Source organism: Schistocerca serialis, chromosome 7 (assembly GCF_023864345.2).
Source record: "Schistocerca serialis cubense isolate TAMUIC-IGC-003099 chromosome 7, iqSchSeri2.2, whole genome shotgun sequence".
Classification (NCBI taxonomy): domain Eukaryota; kingdom Metazoa; phylum Arthropoda; class Insecta; order Orthoptera; family Acrididae; genus Schistocerca; species Schistocerca serialis.
The window spans coordinates 448,573,060-448,591,466 of NC_064644.1; positions in this window are offsets into that span (position 1 = coordinate 448,573,060).

Genomic DNA, 18,407 nt, shown 5'->3' on the forward strand with positions numbered 1-18,407 from the left:
ACAGCCGATAACTGTCAGGCCACCAAGCCGTTTGTTGGAGTATATTCCAATAAGGCAAGAAGCAGTGAGCCTACAGAACCGGAATTAAACAGATCCTCACGCACATTACCTGCTTACGCAACACTTTAAACAATGAAATCCATAACACAGTTTACTTATGTATTGGACATACAGGGTTTAAATCCACTCGCCCGCAAAAAGAGCAAGTGCTAAAGTAACAAGCAGCAGAAAATACAACTAGTAGATGTAACTGAACTCAGGCTCAAGTGTTCATACGGCTAATTAAACATTTCTGTTCAATCAGAATTTCATATACTCACCCATAAGAAAGCTCTGACCTAGTTATACCTCAAAATAAGTTAAATAATACTGAAGGACGGAACCTCCATTAAAAACACTCCTCTTAAAAATAGGGGGTAGCCACCAACATTTATATGGAACAGGGCACCTTCTAAGTAATCACGAATACAATAAAATAATAAATAGCATCAGTTAAATAACTGCCTACTGCCACTGTAACTGGACTCAAGCGACCACATTACATATGAAATAAATAACACACAAAATTACCCTTAGAGAAGCACTGAAAGGCACAAATACACATTTAGTAAAAAAAATACCAATAAATGAAAAAGGAGTGTAGTCAGTAATGTTCGTATACCGTACTATTATTAGTGTTCAGCTTTACACAGTCAAGATATTTGAATACCTGCGCATAACGTTCCAAGGATATATAAGGTGAAACGAAGACGTCGCAGAAATTCAGAGATGGGCTACTAGATTTGTTACTGATAAACTGTAAATGTTAAGGAGATGCTTCAGGAACTTAAATGGATATCCCTGGAGGGAAAACGACGTTCTTTTCGTGAAACACTGTTGAGAAAATTTAGAGAACCGTCATCTGAAGGTGGCTGCTGAACAATTCTACTGCCACAAGCATACATTGCGTGTATGCTCCACGAAGATAAGTTGCGAGAAATTAGGACTCATGCGGAGGCATACAGACAATCGTTTCTCCCTCGCTCTATTTGCGAGTGGAACCGCAGAAATTGCGGAGTATCTATATAGATGTAAATGTAGATCACATTAAATTCAGCCTTTCAGGAAGCCACCAGGGCCAGGCAAAGCCAGAAGATTTCGTAGTACGACAACTGTGGAAGAAGCCAAGTTGAATATTGTCAAGGTAGCATTAAATATCCAGTTGCACACGGCATTAACTCGCTTGAATCACAAACCAACAAACGTCAAGACGAATGAAATTCGTACAACAGGACGCCGTCTCCCCAAAACTGCAGCACGCAAGAAACGCTAAGGCCGTGACCAAAGCAAACATCCAAGAAATATATCTGCGGCTGGGTGTCCGTGCCGCTGTTCGTCCTGGTCCGCTGTACCCATGCGTTCGCTTGCCCCCATCACAGGCTCCCACTGCGTTCTGCCGCCTCCTCGATGCACCGCCAGAGAAATACCTTCACAGGGACAATCGATACACAGAGGGATATGTGGCGCTATAGACGCATGCGGCTACGGAAGGTAAGGAAGAATTGATGAGAAGCTTCACTTTTGTTGTCCATTCTTCTTTATATTAATCTTGTCAGCGGCTTGGATGCATGAGCAGTTAAACTATAATTCTATCACATGTCAGATCTTGCAGTCTTCGGAATTGTGTGGATGATATTTTTCAATACGTCGGATGGTAGTTGCCAGACTCACACAATCTACACACCAACATAAATAGTCGTTTGGTTGCCCCTTCCCCCAATGATTTGAGAACCACTTATGGAATGTTATCTATGGCCTTCTGCCTTACATGATCTTAAACCCTAGAAACCTCATTCTAATTCTGATTCTAATACTAGATCTCATATTGACTAATGTTTCTTTTTCTATCACATGAGATAAATCTTCCCTTTCATAGACGCCTTCAATGTACTGTTTGATACATCTGCTCTCTCCTCTGTGTTTAACGGTGAAATTCCCGTTGCAGTCTTAACGTTACCGCTGTAGCTTTTAATTTCACTGAAGGTTGTTTTGACTTTCCTATATGCTGAATCAGTCCTCCTGACAATCATTCCTCTTTCGATTTCTTCACAGTTTTCATGAGCCATTTTGCCTTAGCTTCCCTGCACTTCCTATTTACTTATTCCCCAGTGACTTGTATCTCTGTATTCCCGAACTGAACATTTTTGTACTTCCTTCTTTCATCGATCAACTGAAGCGTTTCTTCTGTTACCCATGGTTTCTTAACAGTTACCTTCTTTGTACCTACGTTTTTCTTTCGAGCTACTGTGATTACCCTTTTTATAGATTTACATTCTTCTTCAACTGAACTGCCTGTTGAGCTATTCCTTAGTTCTGTGTCTGTAGTCTTAGAGAACTTCAAGTGTATCTCGTCATTCAGAAGTACTTCGGTGTCCCACATTTTTACATATTGATTCTTCCCGACTGATCTCTTAAACTTCACCCTACTCTTCGTCACTACAACATTGTGTAACGGCACCACCGTTTAGGATAGGGAAAGTTATTTTTGTGCAATATTCCCAGAGCACAAGTTACAGCCAGGAGTGGACCGATTGACAATAAGTTACGCTGTCCAGTGGTTGCGAAATAGAATGCAGGCCACAGGGCTGTCGAACCACTGAGAAGAGTAAATGGAGCAGTTTGCATGGCGCAAGCTACAGGCAGAAGGGGCCCACTGGCGCAACCTAGATGTCGTAAGTACGTGACTCAGAGTGGCGCGTTAGCAAAACAGGGGCGCACAGCCGAGTATAAATAGGTGCCATTTTCTAACGAGAGTCATTCAAGTGTGGTTGCTATCCTCTTTCCGCTACATTGGTCATCCTGATGTATTCGGTGGCAGTAGTCACCACTAGAGTTGTGATCTCAGTCAATATCTGCCCCTGGTGGCCCCTTACAATAGTGTATCTGATGTCGGAATCTCTACCTGACTATGATGTAATGTAACACAAATATTACTTTGTCGCCTGGCCTTTTCATAGTATAACTTTTCCCCTCGTGAGTCTTGAACAGAGTATTCGCTATTACTAGCTGAAATTTATAACATAACTTAATTAGTCTGTTATTCCTTGTCCCAAGTCCATATTCTCCCGTTACTATCTCTTTTACTCCTTCCCCTACAGTTGCGTTCCAGTCTCCCATGACTAATAGATTTCCATATCCCTTTATGTACCGTATTACCCTTTCAGTACCCTCGTGTACTTTCTCTATCTCTTCATCTTCAGCTTGAAACGTCAGCATGTGTACCTGGTATTGGTTTGCTGTCGATTCTGATAAGAACAACCCTGTTACTGAACTGTACACAGTAACACACTATCTACCCTATCTTACTAGTCATAACGAATCCTACTCCCGTTAAACCATTTTCTGCTGCTGTTGATATGACCAGAAACTCTTGTCTTCTTTCCATTTCACATCACCGACCGCTCCTATATCTTGATCGAGCCTTTGCATTTGCTCTTGCAGATTTTCTAGCTTCCCTGACACGCCCCAACTCGTAGAACGTTATCCTTTAGTTGGTCATTCAGTCTTTCTCTCATGGTCACTTTCTATTCCGCAGTCCCCTCCCGGAGACCCGAATGGAGAACCATCCCCAAATCCTTTGCTAATGTGGAGATCATCACGATATTTTTTCAATTATGTGGCACATGTCCTATGGATACACGTTATGTGTCTTGAATGCTGTGGATTCCACCGCTTACTGCATCCTAGTACGTTGATGACTGCTGATTCTGCCGCAACCGCCCCTCCCTCCCCTCCCAATGACACGAGAATCCGCTGAACCTTTGAACCTCTTTCCGCTCCTCCGCCCTCTTTTGACAAGTCCGTTGACATAATGAGTGTGACTTCTTATGCCGGAAGTCTTCCACCGGCAATGCTGGTTATTAACCAAGATTTACACCATGGCGAGTTTTAGACCCAGGACCGAGGTCGTCTTGATTACTAATCACAAACGCTACACCTAGCCCACCGGTACTGCCTAAAGAGTGCTGATAACCGTTTCAGTGGAGCGGTCACAATGTGTTTAACCGCGTTACTGAAATAAAAGCACTTAAACTCACTAGAGACAAAGGCGGGAGCGTTATCGCTCACAAGAATCTGAGGCAGACCGAGCCAAGAAAACATGACAGTAAGATGACGAACAGTAACAGAAGCAGTAACCCGTCTGCTGGGAGGTAGCCAGACAAATCCAGAAAAAGGCATCGATTACTGCTGATATATAACGATTCCTCACTTTCATGCAAGGAAGGGGATCCACATAATCAATAAATAGTTTACCCATTGGGTTCTGTTTCGGTTCAGATTGTAAGAACCTCTTTCGCGAGTTGGTTTCTGGGTTTCCCTGTCTTGCACAACTCGGACTCGCCCAATAAACGACGAAAATCCCTACATAACGAGAGCGCCGTAAAATGACAACGAAGTATAACCAAAGTTTTATGAAGGCCCAAATGACCTCCCACCAATGAGAAATGGAAGTACCTGAAGGTAGGAGACACCAACTCGCTAGGAATGCCAATTCTTGGCTGAGCTAATTTAGGCAGTTATCGTCACAAAATGCCTTTTCTCAAAAGGTAACCAGGAACAAGCTCGCCTGCTAACAGACGCTTCTTAATGCGTCCCAAATAAGGATTTTGTTCTTGTTGACACTTAATATCCCAAAGAATTGCTATATCTGTGTCAGAACATTTCAAAGTGGGGCACAGGTCACGTCACAGCCTCCGTCCTCATTGTCGTCTTCATGAAATATTCGTCTTAGCTCAGCGGCAATCTGTTAATCGAAACCTCTCATACGGCGAACTCTGAAACGCAGATATGCGAACGGCCCACCTTGCAAACCTGTCAGTCTACCAAGGACGCGCCAAGACCCAACTCAAGGCTTCGTTATCAGTTTTTAAATCTAATTAACTATGCTCAGGTTAAAACTTAAATACTTCCAGAGGCAAACAAGACAGCCAACGTCTCACACTCCTAAACAGAATATCTAAGCTCAGGACCCACTAACCTCCTAGAGGCAAAAGCTAAAGGACGTCTTTCCCCTAAGTCTTCGTGCAACAAAACGGCCGCAACTCTGGCGTTAGAAGCATCAGTTTGTACAATAAACCACTTCCCGAAATCCGGAACAGTCAGTACTAGGGGGTTCAAAATGGTTCTGAGCACTATGGGACTTTACATCTGTGGTCATCAGTCCCCTAGAACTTAGAACTACTTAAACCTAACTAACCTAAGGACATCACACACATCCATGCACGAGGCAGGATTCGAACCTGCGACCGTAGCGGTCGCGCGGTTCCGCAGTGAGCGCCTAGAACCGCTAGACCACCGCGGCCGGCTACTAGGGGGCTGCTAAGGGTGTTATTAATAGTTTCAGTAGGTGATTGCTGGCTTTCTCCCCTAAGAGATCTCTCTCTCTCTTTCTAAGTAGGTCGTTAAGGGGGGCGGCAACCTGAGCAAAATTTTATTGGGGAAAAACTAGGGAAAATAACTGGCTATTCTTATGTATCTGGCGACGCCCTTTGTGTTCATAGGTGGAGGGTATTTTCTCTAAGCAGAAGTTCGCTCTGTCAGCTCTAATACCGTCCTTAGAAACCAGGTGTCCAAAAAGTGTTGCCTAGGAAGATTAATATTAGATGGTTTTACCGTTATTCTGCCAGATCGGAGGCTTAGCAATACCTGTTCCAGATGGGTAAGATATTCATCAAAGGCGCTACTACAGACCACCACATCATCAAGATCCTTGTATACACAACCAAACTTGACGCCGCGTAAAACGTGATCGAAATCAGAGTCAGAACCACTGCCCCAGTAGCCAAACCTAAGGTTTCTCGATTAAATTCATACAGATTCCTGTCTGTACAAAATGCGGTAGCTGTCTTAGACTCCTCACTTAAAGGAATTTGATAGTAAGCCATGTGAAACCAGAAATATGGGCAAGGCTGACGGAGAAGTAGATCGTGCAATCATAGCATTTTCTTTTAAGTATCATAGTCTTGGTGGGTGAGAGATGATACGGTGAACGGCATCGGTTAGCCGAATCTTGTACTCGGTGAGATTGATGACCCCCCTAACTTATTGGTCACAACGTAAGGAAACTCTGCCCCTGATACTAACCCCAAATTCAGAGTACTCAGCTATGAGACAAATGATATTAGTAATGGGACAACAAGAATATCAAGCTGTTTTATCGAATGGCCAAAACTTGAACAAAACTGCTTTACTAGCAACATCAAGAACCAAACCTGTTCGCTGAATGGAATCACTCCCAAGCATCAAGGTGACAGACAAGTTTTTAACAACATTGAATATGACAGAGAAACCACAAATGGATGAACTCCCCTGCGCCTCACCCGCTCACCTCTTGCCTATTAGCCTCACGACATCGCTGGTAAGATGGACTTATAATATACATCTTACACAAATCAGCAAGCTCGAGATACCAACTACAGTTCATTAAGGCAACAGAACTTCTCGAAGCCGAAAGTGCACCAACTGGTTCCCTGTTAAGTTCCCGATATTAAAGAGTAGGCTTATTAACCGCACAGATGCGCCTACAATGAGCGGGGGATGTACTAGAAAACCGGATTCTCCTCCCTCCCCGTTTCGGTGTTAGATGTTAGACCTAGGACCACGACTAATCTGACATTTACGCACGTGGTGACTGTGCGCACCACATCGGAAACCAAGCTTATTGGGCATTGGGTAAGAAGGCAACTGTCATTGAGTATCAGCATGGGCCGGAGATTCGAGTCGAAAATCTCTACCGCGAACCCGCTGGTCATCAGTAAATCTAAGTGCCAAGTAAACGGTGACCGATCTCCGGGTCTCATCCCTTCTAAAATATTATAAATACTGCCTTCCTCAGTAATCCTCATGTTCAAAGCCAAGACTGCGACACGAAACCTTTCAGTACATTGACCCAACTTTTCAGTAGCAGCTTGTACCCGCCAATAATGTCTCCGTTCAAGCTCATTACGCATACTCTGTCACATACGTTTCTCTTTAATTCGCGTCCTAAGCGCACTCGGGATACTTTGATCTTTAAGTACTTGAGATAACAAACCGCTCAATAACCCCGTTAATAAAGGGTAAAGAAATGCGGAACGCGCAATGTGTCAGCATTGGATTCAAATCTAACAAGTAACCTTAATGCCTGTTGAACTTGACTCACTTGGCAATAGATAACTCGGAAATACCCTGACATAGATACATTACTGGGTTCGGTAACTTAGCAAAGGTGTCAGCAACAGCACAGCCAAAATTTCAATCACCGGCCTGATTTAGAATTGGCACCTGTCTCTGGATCACACCACTTTGCTCTAGATTAGACACATCTCTTTCCAAACTTAACGAGCCAGCCTTAATCTGTAAGTCTCTGACTTGATAGACCTACTGCTTGTTAATATTCCTCTACCAATCACTAAGCTTAAGGCAACTTATTTCATTGAGGCGATTACTGCAGTGAGCCAGATGGGCTTGGACCCTACACAACTGCCAAGACGTAGATTGATTGCCTTCCAAAAACTGGAGATAAAGAAACACCTCTTCCGAAGCTACCAAAGCAGCAGAGACAACGTCACCTCACCAACCGTGTCATTAAAACTATGAAGAGGCACTTCCAGTGTTATGTGCAGCCGGGCCATCAGTTCCAGAACAATATCATCTACGGGAGTGCCCCGCACCAGCATATCGTAATCGAGGCGCTGCCTCTTCAGGTATGACATACACAAACAGCCTCTGGCCGCCATGATGATAAATAGCTTTGGCTCTTATGTGATCTGAAGTCCTTGAAAGCCCTTTTAAATTCTGACTTTGGAACCTCTGAGTCTTCCATATTAACTCCTGTTTCTCATTCTCTCAAGTCATCAGGCAAGTCGTCCTCTTCACAGAGGCCTTCAGAGTACAGTTTCCATTTAACCGCTATCTCCTCTGCATTGAACAGCGGAATTCCCATCGCACCCTTATTGTCACCCCTGCTGTTAATTTCACCGAAGGTTGTTGTGAATATGGTTCATGCCGACTCAGTCCTTCCGACAATTGTATGTGTATCGAATCCTGTACATTTTTCACGTAGCACATTTGCCTTAGCTTCCCTGCAGTTTGTATTTATTTCTTTCCTAATTGACTTGTAATTCAGTATTCCTGAACTTTCCAGCACATTTTTGTCCTTTATTTCGTCGACCAGCTAAAGTATTTGTTCTGATACTCATCATTTCCTCGCAGTTACCTTCCTTGTCCCATGTTTTTCTTTCCAACTTCGGTGATTTCCCTCATCAGAGATGTCTATTTCTCCTCAGCTGAGCTACTGACATATTCACTATCGCAAAATCTATATCCGTAGAGAACTTCAAGCCTATTTTTTCATTCCTTAGTACTTCCGCGTTCAAAAATGTTTCAAATGGCTCTGAGCACTATGGGACTTAACATCTGTGGTCATCAGTCCCCTAGAACTTAGAACTACTTAAACCTAACTAATATAAGGACATCACACACATCCATGCCCGAGGCAGGATTCGAACCTGCGACCGTAGCAGTCGCGCGGTTCCGGACTGAGCGCCTTAACCGCGAGACCACTGCGGCCGGCTACTTCCGCGTTCAGTCTTGTTGAATCTTTCTGGTTAGTCTTTTAACTTCAGCCTATTCTTCATCATCACTTAATTGTGATCTAAGTCTGTATCCGCTCCTTGGTACGCTTCACAATCCAGTATCTGATTTCGTAATCTCTGGTTGATCATAATGAATCTAAATCAAACCTTCAGGCATCTCCCCGCTTTTTCCAAGAAAACTTCCTCCTCTTGTTATTATTCAACAAAGTATTTGCTTTTACTAGCTGAAATTTATTGCAATACTCAACTAGTCTTTCTCCTCTCTCATTCCTACCACCAAGCCCATATTCTCCCGTAACTCTTTATTTTATTCTTCCCCATAGAATTGCGTTCCACTCCCCCCATGATTATTAGATGTCCATATCACTTTATGTACTGAATTACTCATTAAATATCCTAATATACTTTTTCATCTCATTTTCTGCAAGCGACATCGCATGTATACCTGAACTATTGTTGTCGCTGTTTGCTATAGATTCTTATGAGAACAATACTACCACTGAACTGTTTACAGTAACTCACTCTCTGCCCTACCTTCCAGCTAACTATGAATTCGACTTCCGTTACACAATTTTCTGCAGCTGTTGATATGACCCTCTACTCATCCTTGTCTTCTTTCCATTTCACTTCGCTGACCCCCACTACATCTAGACTAAGCTTTAGCGTTTGCCTATTCACATATTGTAGTTCTTCTACCAAATTCAGACTACTGACATTCCACGCCCCAACTCGTAGAATGTCGTGCTTTCATTGGTTATTCCATCTTTTTCTCATGGACACTTCCTCCTTGGCAGACGCCAGCCGGAGATCTGAATGGGGGATTAGTGCGAAATCTTTTGCGAATGGAGAGTTCATAATGAGAATTGTTTCATTTACAGATGTCATGTCATGTGGATACGCATTATGTGTCTTTAATTCAGTAGTTGCCATTGCCTTCTGCATCCTCATACAGTTGATCACTGTCGATACCTCCGCCTTTTAACGGCAAAGATCACCAGCGTATCCTGAACCTCTGTCCTCTTCTCCGCCGTTGATAGAATTTGGGTGACTTCTTTTTATCGAAGTCTGCGGCCATAGTTGCTGATAATTTTCACTCAAGGCTTAAACAGTGGTAGGTTTACAACCTGGGATGAGGGAAGTTTGATTATTAGTCAGAGACGTAACTCAGTTGTTACAGCTCTGGAGCGTTGTAGATTTCTTTGTATGCAGCCTCTGATTTGATTTCGAATAGAGCAAATCCTTTGGTCTATATTAGCGATAACAAATCTTCTGATTACGTTATGTGCTGATTATTTGAGACGTATCGACGCTACAGAATTGTCGCTGTCGTAACACAGAGGTGACGACCACGTATCTCTGTTACCACTTAATATTCGCTGTACATGATGACATTCGTGATCACTTTCTTTTTGTGAGTTCCTTGTCAATTAATTGTTGCAGAACTATAAAATTCGTAGTGCACTCTTTAATAATCGCAAGTGTTATTTTCTAGATTTATGTGGCTTTCAAAGAAGCCTTAAATTTCTTTGAAGACATGATGTTAACCTCAAAGGCCTCTTCCGACAGTAGCGGGCCGCTTATTGAAGAATCTGGCTCTGACGATCCACTTTCGGATACCCTACCTGTCATTTCGTCGTCTTGTTGTGTAGCAATAGGCGCAGACTGTGTATCAGCAGCAGTTGCAGAGCCTGACGCTATTTGAGCTCCAGTATTAGTTGGAGATATCTCGGGTGATGTATCGCTAAATTCATTTAAGTCGTTAATCTCCAGTGGCAGGTTTGTGGCAGTTTCATTTGTCAAATTTTTAATCTCATGTCCATTTGAAGAACTATTATAATTAGAGATGACTGAGCAGCTGACAATATCTTTATTAAAATCGAGATGAAATTAACGTCTTCTAGTATGTTTAGTTGATAATTCTAGTATCGCTGCAGAAGAGTCAGATGAATGTTGCCCTTTCCCGTACACTGTAGTAGGTGTAGAAATTTCAGGAGTTACGTCTTGTATCGATGGTGTGGACTTTTGAGTAGCAGCGCTACTTACGAGGCCACAAAATTATTTTCCGCCGTTCAGAACAGTCAATAATTAATAGCATGTTTTCCTGATTTAACCATTACCTTTGCGATGAAGACATACTGCGTCATCTATGGTAATATGGACTCTGGAATAAATTCCTTCATAGTAAAACTGAATCGTGGATGGTATTTTGCTCACATCGTAGAATATATATTGACTGCTGCGTCGAAATGATTTTATATTTGAAAATCTCTGAACCTTGCAGCCGGTTGGAATATTTCTAACATGTCCTAGTATTCGTCCCCAATTATAAATTATGTTAACTATTACAGTAATACCAATAAATGAAAATATATTTAAAAAACTGTCATTTTAAAATGCTTTACTGGCCTCATTATCTGTCTAACGCTGAAACAAAAAGTCATTGCACTTATCGATCAACGTTTTCAAGAGAAGTGGTAAAAATTGATATATTTCCCCTACAAAAGCGTAGGAAATGCATCATACTGATACCATAAATTACGCCACTTATCCATTTACCCATTTTACGTACTCATGTATTACGGTATTGGGGACATTGTCGACGATGACCGGCTTTTCTGTTGAAATTTCACTTTCAGAAGAAACAGAAGGTTTGAGATTTAGTGTAACGACCGCTGTTGGTTGAGACGATTCAGTCATGGAGGTTTCAATAGCGCGCCCATATCCGTGCACGATAGTACCTTCCGTGTTGACGATTGCAGCCGACTGCAGCGCCGCGCAGTAACCGTTTGAGAAACTCTCCCTGACAACATAGCTACCTTAATTATCTTAACTAGCTTGCCTAGTTTGAGGGAGGGGACCAAACAGCGAGGTCATCGGTCCCATCGGTTTAGAGGACGATGGGGAAGGAAGTTAGCAGTGCCCTTTCAAACGATCCCGAAATCTGCCTGAAGCGATTTACGGAAATCACGGAAACCTAATTCAGGGTGGCCGGATGCAGGTTTGAACAGGCGTCCTCCCGACTAGGGTGCTAACCACTGCGCCACCTCGCTCGTTAATTAGCTTAATTACACGAGGACCCCACTGACTCCGCTTGAACCAATTACACCACTGATTGTCGTGGAATGTACCAGAACACAGCTGAGTTCAAGAAACCTAAACTGCTGTTGATAGTTCTTTTCAGTCAGCAAGAAATGACACGTATTTCCTTAACTGTTACTGAAAGATTATCTCTCTCGATTTTTAAACTGTGGTGTAAATGAATGTTGTAGACTGTGTTGGAAATTATTCTTCGAACGCGTGGTTGCATACTGAGCAAATCGAATTTTCCCGCAGCACAACGTTCTTTTTTTTTCATGGGTGCCTTTTAGGAAAAACAGTGACTAATTACAGATGGAACTCCCTCCGAAACTATTACTCGCTTCTTGTCCTATCTAGTACTGGATTTAACTAAGATATCTGCACGTCATCTAATGGCCAAAACTAGTATTCTGAGACACAACAGATAAATGCGCTGATATCGTGATTCCTACTTAAATGTGAAAGACGAAGAAACTGGGTTTTGGTCGACTTTCACATTATCCACATCTGATATGGAAATTTGGAAATTTGTGGTAAGGCCTTATGGGACGAAACTGCTGAGGTCTTCTGTCCCTAATCTTATGCGCTACTTAATCTAACTTAAACTAACTTACACTAAGGATGACACACACACCCATACCCGAGGAAGGACTCGAACCTCTGACGGGGGAAGCCACGCGGACTGCGACAAGACGCCTCAAACCGCTCGGCATCTGATGTGCTCAATTAAACACCGACACATGTAAATCGCAACAATATAATTTACAAACAACATATTAGTATATTTTTTATTAAATATCACCCACGTACTTCGTCCATTTAGTTGTCTTACCAACAGCGATTGCTTTTATACCACGTACCTGCAGCATTCCTCTTCTGTGAGAGTTGCGTTTTGCTGGATTCGCAATTTTGCAGACAGACAGCAGAGCGGAACGGATGGAAGGGCACCATTAACATAAATTGTAAAAAGTGTAGCTTGAGGTAGGACAGCGTTCACTGTTGTGTGCATTGAGGAGGGGAGGTGGACGCCTCTGGCGAGGCAAGACAATACGCCACCGGCGACAACGCAGCTTCGCTCTGATTGGGCGCTGCGCTCGGCACGCCCAGGCAGGAGTTCGCGAAATTCCAGGCGGCCGTAGCGTCGCACCCACGTCCTAAAACTTTTTGCTAAGGAAGAGTTACAGATCTCAGCTAGCGAGAAGCCACCGGTTTTGTGTAGAAACGTTGACGGAGTACGATGCCAGTCTGTCAGTATGAAGTAGCTGCTGCTACTGTCGCCGGTTCGAATCCTGCCTCGGGCATGGATATGTGTGATGTCCTCAGGTTAGTTTGGTTTAAGTACCCTACTGACCATTAAAATTGCTTCACAAAGAAGAAATGCAGACGATAAATGGGTATTCATTGGACAGATATATTATACTAGAACTGACATGTGATGACATTTTCACGCAATTTCGGTGCATAGATCCTGAGAAATCAGTACCCAGAACAGCCACCTCTGACCGTATAACCGACCTTGATAGGCCTGGGCATTGAGTCAAACAGAGCTTGGATGGCGTGTACAGGTACAGCAGCCCATGCAGCTTCAACACGATACTACAGTTCATCAAGAGTAGTGACTGGCGTATTGTGACGAGCCAGTTGCTCGGCCACCATTGACTAGACGTTTTAAGTTGGTGAGAGGTCTGGAGAATGTGCTGGCCAGGGCAGTAGTCGAACATTCTCTGTATCCAGAAAGGCCTGTACAGGACCTGCTGAAATGTAGGGTTTTGCAGGGATCGAATGAAGGGTAGAGCCACGGGTCGTAACATCTGAAATGTAACGTCCACTGTTCAAAGTGCCGTCAATGCGAGCAAGAGGTGACCGAGACGTGTAACCAATGGCATCCCATATCATCACGTCGGGTGATACGCCAGTATGCTGATGACGAATACACGCTTCCAATGTGCGTTCACCAAACACGGATGCGACTATCATGATGCTGTAAAAAGAACCTGGATTCATCCTAAAAAATGTCGTTTTGCCATTCGTGCACCCAGGTTTGTCTCCGAGTACGTCATGGCAGGCGCTCCTGTCTGTGATGCAGCGTCAAGGGTAATCCCAGCAATGGCCTCCGAGCTCATAGTCCATGCTGCTGCAAACGTCGTCGAACTGTTCGTGTAGATGGTTGTTGTCTTGCAAACTTCCCCATCTGTTGACTTAGGGATCGAGACGTGGCTGCCCGATCCGTTACAGCCATGAGGATAAGATGCCTGTCATCTCGACTGCTAGTGATACGAGGCCTTTGGGACCAAGCACGGCGTTCCATATTACCCTCCTGAACCCACCGATTCCATATTCTGCTAAGAGTCTTTGGATCTCGAGCAACGCGAGCATCAGTGTCGCGATACGATAAACCGCGATAGAGATAGGCTACAATCCGACCTTTACCAAAGTCGGAAACGTGAAGGTACGCATTTCTCCTCCTTACACGGGGCATCACAACAACGTTTCACCAGGCAACGCCGGTCAACTGGTGTTTGTGTATGAGAAATCGGTTGGAAACTTCCCTCATGTCAGCACGTTGTAGGTGTCGCCACCGGCGCCAACCTTGCGTGAATGAAAAACTAATCATTTCCATATCACAGCATCTTCTTCCTGTCGGTTAAATTTCGCGTCTGTAGCACGTCATTTTCGTGGTGTAGCAATTGTAATGGCCAGTAGTGTAGTTTTAAGTCTAGGGGACTGATGACCTCAGATGGTAAGTCCCATAGTGCTTAGAGCCATTCGAAACATTTGAAGTCAATGCACTGCTGCATACTACCCCCTGTAAAGGCAACAGAGAGGGATGGGAAGGCACTTACGACGCTATGCTCTCGGCAGAACACGCCATGAGAGGGGTGAGGGGTTCATAAAGTGCGACACAGCTGCTTTGGCGTCCAAAACACTTGCAGACGGGCCCTCGTGAAAAAGCAGATAGTAATCCTTGGAGATTGCGGGAAACATGCTGTTACGTTGAACAACGTGCTCCTTTGAGTCACCGACAGGACAGAGCCAAAACGGTTTCCTTTCTGTAACTGAATCACTCAGCCGACTGGGTGAGAAAATACGGGAATTACATTGGACAGACTGCTCTAACGTGATACTATTTGGAAAATTATACAGAATGGGGGAAGCTCTCCAGCCAGATTCGCGGGCAGTTTTTATTTTTATTATGTGGGAGGACACGACCGCAAAATTGATCCTTTTTATTGGATAACTGCTTGTAAGATTTTTTATTTTTTAATTTTTTAATGGCTTGCCAGAAAGTGCTAATATTCGGCCTCTGCTTGCAGGAGAACACATTCGAGTGTTTCTCGCAGACTTCGGTTTCCGACTTCAAAGTGAATGGCCGTTATTTCCTTTTGCAGTTCCAACTGGAGCAAGATGTAAGGTTTGAACTTCGTACCTTTTTGGGTTTCACAGGCATCATGTTCGTCAGAGTCGCCGTCTGAAGCCAGTCTCCCATGATGCAGTGGCTGTTGGTATAAAAGAGCACCTAACGAGTCAACTGCAGTACTGTCAGTCAACACAACGACGCAGTTCAAAATGGCTAGATGTGCGACCGATTTGTGCAGGTTTAGGTAACGATGTGCTTAGTGCACATTAAATTTTTCCATGAGCTTGAGATATACACCCTTCTGCCGTGCTTAACGGTAGAAAAACAGATTTTTTTACAGTCGCAATCGCCGGATCACGAAAATAAAATTTCCATCCAAAGAACTTAGTAACTTTACCAATGTGTTTTATATCTTGAATCTCTGTCAACGATAGTTCCTTGAATTGTTTCACGGAATTGTGAAAATGTTTGCCAATGAACAGGATTATTAGACACCATTATATCGTCATTCAGTGCTAACACTTAAAACTTTTATTTCAGGTTTCCGAATAAACAATGAAATTCATAGTACCTTTGACTTTCATTAGGCACCAAACATAGCACCAAAATTAAATTATAGCGTCAGTTTTCTGCCATTCTTTTGAAGTTTATAACACCTTACTTCAGCGTCAATTACATATCCTTATCTAACAACTAATAATTAACAGTCTTCGTTGGGTATCTACATACAGCTACAGGTTACATGTATAAAGTTATAGGCGGTGGGATAGTTGAGCTGCACTATTCTAAATGAAATCAGATCTGAATGTAACTTAGGTGTTAGGTGATCCAACTATTTCAGTAGCCAAAATGTAAAACTCGTTTTCATACGTCATCTGGTTATCTATTTTACAAATTTATTTATTTATGTGATCTGACTACTCAATCCTCTTCCTTATAGCCGTTTAGAACGTGTTTTCTGACAGCTGCTCTTTCTTACTCACTTCTCAAAATTCCTCAAGAAAGCGCTGTGTTGTTTTTGCGTACCCTGTCCACTGTTTTCCAGTGGTTCGTTTAGTTTTCTCTCCGAGCGTGTGGTTTGCCGATTCCAAGGCTATACGTTATTTTATGGTACCTACAGTGGTATTCATATCTGGTAAGTCCAGCTAAACTTCTCCTAATCAAGTGAATTTTACCTTTGTTTGAATTTATTATATTATATAACTCTTTTTTAATCCGTTACTTCCTATAAACGTAGATTCTGAGGCACATTGTGCTTTAGATAACTGTCTAGGAATGTCAAAGTTTCGCTTTAACTGATATTAGTTTGAGGTAGTGATTCCATGTTATTCTCTATTGTTTCTGCTATTAGATGGTTCTTTCCAAATTGGCTTTACTGTCGAGTCCAGATGGTATGATTTCTCCTAGGTGTCTGAAAGAAGTCACATTTGAAACTATGCCATATTTAGTGTTTAGTGGGGATCATTTTATGTACAATTTACGATTAAATGAGCCTTCTCATATGTTATTCAGAAGCCTGTATTTGATGCTATCTCTTGTAACTTCTGTACGGAGTACTTGGTTTCTCTCCTAGTCGTAATGAAGGTAGTTGGTCCATCAGCAAAAGCTAAGCACTTCACTTTGATGCGCAGTCATGAGGTCCCAAAATTTATACCCCGATTTCGTTCCCTCAATCGCTGATTACATTGTCTAACATACTGCTAAGCTGAGGCAAGCATTGGCTGTGTCTTTGTCGACTGTCCGTATGTACTTCTAAAGGATCAGATACCAAGTATCATTATTCGCATATTGTGTCTGTGAGACTCCGCCAGTATTTCCGTCCACCTGAAGCTCTTCTAAACTGTCCAGATACGCTTACCTGTCAACTGACTCATGGACCTCAGTGTGAAAAGGAGGCCGGTCCTTTGGGCTCCTGTCTTTTACATAATCGATCACAATGATGTATTGTGTGCAGAGCAGGCAACTCGTGCGCGTTGTGGAGGCACAGTGACCGTTCAATTAACATTTCAGTTATTAGGCACGATGTTGGGTGTAATGTAATTTTGCACGCAGTATTTTGAGATGAAGGAATTGTTCTAGTTGGAATCCGACCTTACTCATACACAACTAAGGCTACTGTTAGGCGTGGAAGTCACCACATACGTAGATAGCAGAACGGTAAATTTCCTACTGGCAGCTTAGAGAATGCAAAAGACTGATGTCAGTTACAGTAGGGAGGGGGGAGGGGGAGTAGGAGAGGAGTCATTGCTACCACTTCCCTCTTCAGAGGAATGGTGGCGGACGGGCCGTAGCAGCAGGTGGTTTTACTGTGCCCTCCAGGCACATGTGTTTATCAGGACACGAGTCATTTATATGCAAGTGACTGTGCTTACTTGTTATGGCTCCTTCGCGTCATTACGTTGGCATGGGACGCTCATAATTGATCCTTCTACAGGAGAGAGGACGCCTCAGATTTCACATTTAGCTTTCACATGGTTTTAACCGTGTGTCTTCCTGTGAATGACGTATAGGCTAATGAAAGAAAACATTTTGCTACGGTGGCCGTATCGGTCTGCGTGGCTTAATGACAACACACTGACATTCTAAGAGCTGTTGCATTTTTTTGAGTTGCATATGCCTCCCACGTCAGTGTTCCCTCTTGAAAGGTGAATCTATGTCGTGACTGCCGGGCAGACAGTCACGTCGAGGCGTGTATCAGCGAACGCGTGTTTTATGCTGCAGTAGAGAGAGAACTGGTAAAGACATAGCTACCCGTCTGTTGAAGGTAGGCAGTACCCCGTTTCAGATACACGCTGTTAGGGGATAAACACGGCACATTGTGCTTTTTCAAGTAACTCCACGTGGAGGACATGGATTAGGAGAATACTAATTGGAGGAGTAGACAAGAGAGAATATCTGGAAGGTGGAGGTAGAGGACAGCCAGGATCAGCCTGTGGGAGTGAAACTTGTAATCTGACTGTTGTGTAAGTGTCGTGTGGTAGACGGAAGGTGCGACCAACTATTTGAAGTTACACGTATGTGCGAAGAAACTCTGAACTAATTTTGGTTTGTTGCCGCCAGGCAAATCTGAGCTGATTTTCTGACTTGGGTCGCACGGTAAAGCAATTTTGTGTCAGGTTGGCAGCCGCAGTTCTGGATCCTGTAAAGGGCAATGGTGGTTGTGGTACTTTGCTGAAGTCAGTATTGTGGCACACAATTAACCACTTTGCCGATTCCCGACGATACATGGTAAGTGTTACACAGCTCTGGCTTCATAGGAATACTGGAGGTGGATTGCTCACAAATTAAGGCGTTCGCCTCTTTAAACAGCAGCAGTCATTACCGTGTAATTTGCAGTTCACAATCTGTTAGTTCCG